The following is a 5,830-nucleotide window of genomic DNA, read 5'->3' as shown; positions in this document are numbered from 1 at the left end:
TCCTGTAGCCCAAAGTTACTATAGGTTGAGAGGTTCAAATAAGAGTTAGTCTTCAGGTGAATATGTTTGTAGGAACATTTGCCTGGGAGACAAGAGAGCAATGCTTTTATACTTTCCCACCATTATTAGCTTTGTTTGTAACCTTAAGCAAGCTATATATCACTTCTACAATTCAGTTTCCCTGAGTAAGAAAAGGGTTGATTTGACCTTTTAGCAGTTCTTACCATAAATTCATGGCAACTTAGCAGAAATCCTAATGAGGCTTCCGGTTCACAGATACTTGGCCCCCAAGTCAGATTAATGGCTGTGTGGCTGACTGGAAAGACTTTAACTGCCATGACTTCACACCAGAGAGGGGAGGCTTACTGTTTTCTAGCTAGTCTTTTCCGTTTCTCTGGATGCAGCTAAGCTGCATTAGAGGAGCCTCAGGAGATGGGATGACCTGTTCAAACTGAGGTGCCTTTTGGCAGATTAGTTTGTCTTCCTATGGAGTTTACAAAGGACTTTTAAGCAAGGGTATCAGGGTTTTCCAACATCATGGAAATTGGCCTTGTATAAATGTTAAAGATTTTGACTTGGGATTTAGACAGATTGCACCAGAGGGTGGAAGAGCATACATACAAGGAAGCAGTAGGTGAGAGAAGCAGAAATGGAGTCACCAGTGGGTACTCAGGAGGACTTTGAGAGGAAGCAGTATCAGAGGCAATGACATGCCCTCCTGCTGGTGAGTGGTTGAGTGGCACAGAGGAAGGTGAAAACCTCTGGTGGCTTATAGGGAAGTCCTTTCTATCTCCCTCACTTCTTTTCCTCCATCTGAATTACCCTTTCTCTTGTGCATTCCTCCTCTGACAGAAATCTAGAGTGAGGTAAGGAGGGAGCTTACCTCCCTGGAAGTCCCAGCAGTGCCACCCTTACCCGAAGAACAGCCAGTCATTGCCCCCCTCCCCATACTTGCCTATTCCATCCATACCAAACCTTGTGATTTTGATCCACTTCTTGACAATAAATCCTTGAGGGTTAGTTAAAATGGGAAGAGAGGGTAGCTCATCAGGGTTCCATGAAGTAACCCCAGAGGTCCTACCCCAGTTCCATCCCCAGAGTTGACTTTGTTCTGGACCCATCTCCAAGGATCCAGTGTCCCTCCAGATTACCCCCTGTTTTACACCTATTTCAAATGTTCTCTCCTCCAGGAGGTCTTCTCTGACCCCCCCCCCAGATCTGGAGGGTGTCCCTCAGAATACAGCAGCACTTTATAGACAGAGCCCTTCTGAACCCAGCCTCTTTAAAGAGGATCCTCTCTAAAGAGTTCCCTCAGTTTGGACCCTGCCCTAGCCCCTCACCCCTTTGTCATGAAGAGACCACCTACAAAGAAAGGTGTCCTGTTGAAGTGGAACTGGAAAGCATATTCAAATCTCAATCATGTAGAAGTACCTGGAAGAAAAGCTCTTTAGAACTATAGACTAATTTATGAAGGAATTTTTTCCCCCTAGGTAAGGGCATTTGCTCACCCATGGCTAACAAAAGACTTGGCTTATTTCTGGGATAGCAGACCTAGATGGAAATGCTGACTCATTTTCTAGCTGTGTAACTAGGATGAGGCCCAGTAGTTTGTTTTTGACAATTGACTAGCTAATGCTGGTGCAAAATGTTGATGCTGTTGGTATGGGGACTGGACTTTGAAAACAACTGTTGTGGGTTATTGTATAAAAACCCATAGGTCAAGACCTTAGTAACAGGAAACTTTTCCAATGTGGCTGGTTTCCCAGGGGTATTGGCATCTCTTGTTTTTTTTTGTTTTTTTTTTTTTGTTTTTTTTTCTGACCACAGAAGATGCTGTAGTATCTGGGGGTGAGTAGAATAGAAAAGAGAGATATCTGCAAAAATCTGCTTCTGTACTCCTGGTGCCCCAGGACTTTTAGAACAAGCCTTTCAAAAAGAAAGAAATAATATTTTTCCCAATCTGGGCCTCTTTTCAATCACCTCACTTCTTTGAGGCCAGCATTCCAAAAGGCAGACTTGTAGCCATTGCCTGCCCCTAACTAGGTTTGCAGGAAGAGTGCTGTGGATTGGGTTCAGGTCTTTTGGGACCCACATTGTCTGCCAGCCATTTGCCCCCTTTTCCTTTGTATCCCTTCTTCTGCTCCCTTTCTTCCCTGTGCCTCAGCTCCTAGCTGGTCCACCTCCAGCCTTCCAAAGCAACAGCTTCAAACAACACTGCTGTGTGCATTCTCCTGCCCACAGACCCATGGTGACTCCCTGTAGCCGCTTGGTTTTTTAAAAACGAAAATTTCTAACTTACTCCAACTTTCCCTACCCATAAATATGTCCAGCCTCATCTTTTTTCTTGTTATTATGTTTTTTGTTATTATAATGGTTTTTTATCAATTTTTAAAAAAATATTTTAGGTTTATTTATTTTATTTTAGAGAGAAAGAGAAGGGGGGGGGGGAGAGAGAGAGAGAGAGACAGAGAAAGAGAGAAAATCCCAAGCAGGCTCTGCAGTGTCAGTGTGGATGCCAGATGTGGAGCTTGAACTTGAACTGTGAGATCATGACCTGGGCTGAAATCAAGAGTTGGATGCTTAACTGACTGAACCACCTAGGTGCCCCTCAAATTTTTATTTAAATTCTAGTTAGTTAACATACAGTGCAGTATTGGTTTCAGGAGTAGAATTCAGTGATTCATCAATTACATGCAATACCCAGTGCTCATCATAACAAGTGCCCTCCTTAGTACCCATCCCTCATCTATCCCATCCTGCACCCACCTCCCTCCATCAACCCTCAGTTCTCTGTCTTTAAGAGTGTCTTATGGTTTGTTTCCCTCTGTCTCCCCCTCTATATGTTCATCTGTTTTGTTTCTTAAATTCCACATATGAGTGAAATCATGTGGTATTTGTCTTTCTCTGACTAACTTATTTCGCTTACCATAATCCACTGTAGCTCAATCCATGTCGTTGCAAATGGCAAGACTTCATTCTTTTTGATGGTTGAGTAATATTCCATTGTGTGTGTATGTGTATTACATACCACATCTTTTTTATCCATTCATCTATTGATAGACATTTGGGATCTTTCCATAGCTTGGCTATTGTTGATAATACTGCTATAACCATTGGGGTGCATATACCCCTTCACATCTGTATTTTTGTATCTTTTGGGTAAATACCTAGTAGTGCAATTGTTGGATCATAGGGTAGTTCCATTTTTAACTTTTTGAGGAAACTCCATACTGCTCTCCAGAGTGACTGCACCAGTTTGTGTTCCCACCAACAATGTAAGAAGGTTTCCCTTTCTTCATATCCTCACCCAACACCTGTTGTTTTTTGTGATGTCCAACCTCTTCTTCACTTTCTGCCCTCCATGACTCCAGTGCTTCAACCATGGAAGCCTCTCTATTGTCCCTGTCTGTGAGATAACATATATGAAAACATTCAGTATGTCAGCTCAATCCCTTTCCTTCCCCATGGGTTCTCACTTCAAAACACTTCCTAGCACAGACATTCTCAAATGTTTTGCACCTTGGGTCCCTTTGGCAGCTAGATGTAGCCTGTAGCTCCCTTAAGAGAATAATATTTTTATAAATGCATAAAATTAAATGAATAGAATTATAACTGAAATTTATTATATTGAAATATGGTTTTGAATTAAAAAAAAGATTGTAATTTGATAACATATGCTTATTTATTAATACATTAAATAAGAGTATCTAGTGATAGACATAACTATCATAATTTCAATTTTAGTATATGTGCTGCCGAAGCGAGCACATAACTATCATAATTTCAAAGTGATAAGCATAAATGATACTTTAAGAAATGTGAAACAAATGTAATGTGATGAAAGTCTTTATTGGTGACATTATTGTGGTTCCTTGCCTAGGTTAGTAATTGAAAGACATGCTCAAATTAAGTTAAAGGTAAGTGAAAATAAAGGCATAGGCCTTTTCCCTGTATATGCATAGACCTCTATGCATTCCATATTCTGACTGTTCTTGCTTCATAATGCCCTAACTACCTTGTTTGCTTAGTGGACAAATTTATTACAAACCATTTATTTATTTTTTTACATTGGTTACATGTTGAAATAATACTGTAGATATATTGGGTTAATAAAATATACTACAAAATTAATGTAACCCAAAAATGTTGGTGAGATGCCACGAAATAATAGGTGCCTTAATCGTATGCATGTTGTCAGGCCTGAGGGCCTCTTTCATCCTTGTCAAGGGGAGTGCTAACCTTCTCTCCTTTCATAAAACGCTATTACAAACAAACTATTAAGTGCATATTATGTGCTCTTCTCTCTGTACCCATTAAAATGTGTCTTATCACTTGTGATGTGAGGTAGATATTGCTATCCATACCTTAAAGGTGGGAAAATGGAGGGATCATTTCACATTGACTTCAGATCACACAGGTAAGAAGGGACTGCTAGCCCTGGAGCCTCCAGAAATTTTGACACAGAGCTATGTTCTTTCTTCTTATTTATTTGCTTCAGCTCTTTGTTTTACTTTGTTCTTATTAAGTTTTTATTTAAATTCAATTTATTTAACATACAATGTACTATTAGTTTTCAGGTGTACAATTTAGTGATTTGGCACTTACATACAACTCACAGTGCTCATCACAAGTTCAGTCATAATCCTCATCACCTATCTAACCCATCACCTACATACCTCCCCTCTAATAACCATCAGTTTGTTCTCTATAATTAAGAGTCTGGGGGCACCTGGGTGGCTCAGTCGGTTAAGTGTCTGACTTCATCTCAGGTCATGATCTCACGGTTATTGAGTTTGAGCCCCGTGTCAGTCTGCTGTCAGAACAGAACCCACTTTGGATCCTTTGCCCCCCTCCCTCTCTCTCTGCCCCTCCCCTGCTTGTGCTCTGCTCTCTCAAAATAAATAAATAAAACTTTAAAAAGTTTGTTTCTTGGTTTGCCTTTTTTCCCCTATACCTGTTTGTTTTGTTTCTTAAATTCCACATATGAGTGAAATCATATGGTATATGCTCTTTGGATGGTAGAATATAATTGGAACATGTGGCTCAGTTTAGTAAATTACTGAGTATCTGTGTGAGGGAGTAAGGAAACCTTGTTCACTGAAGAAGCCAACAGACTGTATGTCCCAGTAGGGGAGGGACAAGGATGCTGGAGCTCTAACGGAGAGTCTCCTCAGGTCTCACTATGAAAAGATTCTGAAGGAGGGGCTTATGCCTGCTAAATTGGCATCCAATTGTAGTGATATCTGAGAAAATCAAAGGCACTTATTGACTACAGGTTTGACCTGTCTCCTGGTAGCGGTGCAGTTGTACTTTTCCATTCTTTATCAAGTACTCAGTGCTTTACAAGTTACTACTTTCCCACTAACCTTAATTATATAATTGGTACTAGTATTGAATACATTGGCTTTTATATTGATACATTTTTCTTTTCAGTTCTTCATTCTTTTTTTTAATGTTTATTTTTTATATTTGAGAGAGAGAAAGAAACAGAGGGCAAGTGGGGAAAGGACAGAAAGAGGGAGACATAGAATCTGATGCAGGCTATAGGCTCTGAGCTGTCAGCACAGAGCCCAATGCCAGGTTTGAACTCACAAACCATGAGATCATGACCTGAGCCGAAGTTGGACGCTTAACCCACTGAGCCACCCAGGTGTCACTCTTAATTCTTTTTGAAGTTGTAAATGGGTACAATATTTTGATATCTAAAATGCTAAGATTCTTAGATTATAAAAAAAAAACACATACAGAATCAAGAGACTACCAGTTTTGGATTATTACCCAACTTTTATCTCTTGGATAATAAAAGAGATATAAAAATGAACTACCACCT

General features: G+C 40.1%; 1 non-coding gene across 1 annotated transcript; it reads right to left on the bottom strand.

Moving 5' to 3' along the window:
* Positions 1–4,138: 4,138 nt before the first annotated feature.
* LOC123595565 lies at positions 4,139–4,261 on the bottom strand. The gene has a single exon (XR_006711254.1). It is a non-coding gene; the product is annotated as a U6atac minor spliceosomal RNA (small nuclear RNA).
* Between the last annotated feature and the right edge of the window lie 1,569 nt (positions 4,262–5,830).

This window comes from Leopardus geoffroyi, chromosome X (assembly GCF_018350155.1).
Source record: "Leopardus geoffroyi isolate Oge1 chromosome X, O.geoffroyi_Oge1_pat1.0, whole genome shotgun sequence".
In the NCBI taxonomy this organism is placed as follows: domain Eukaryota; kingdom Metazoa; phylum Chordata; class Mammalia; order Carnivora; family Felidae; genus Leopardus; species Leopardus geoffroyi.
Note: the sequence above shows the minus strand (reverse complement) of the source record. Positions and strands in the feature narration are given on the sequence as shown.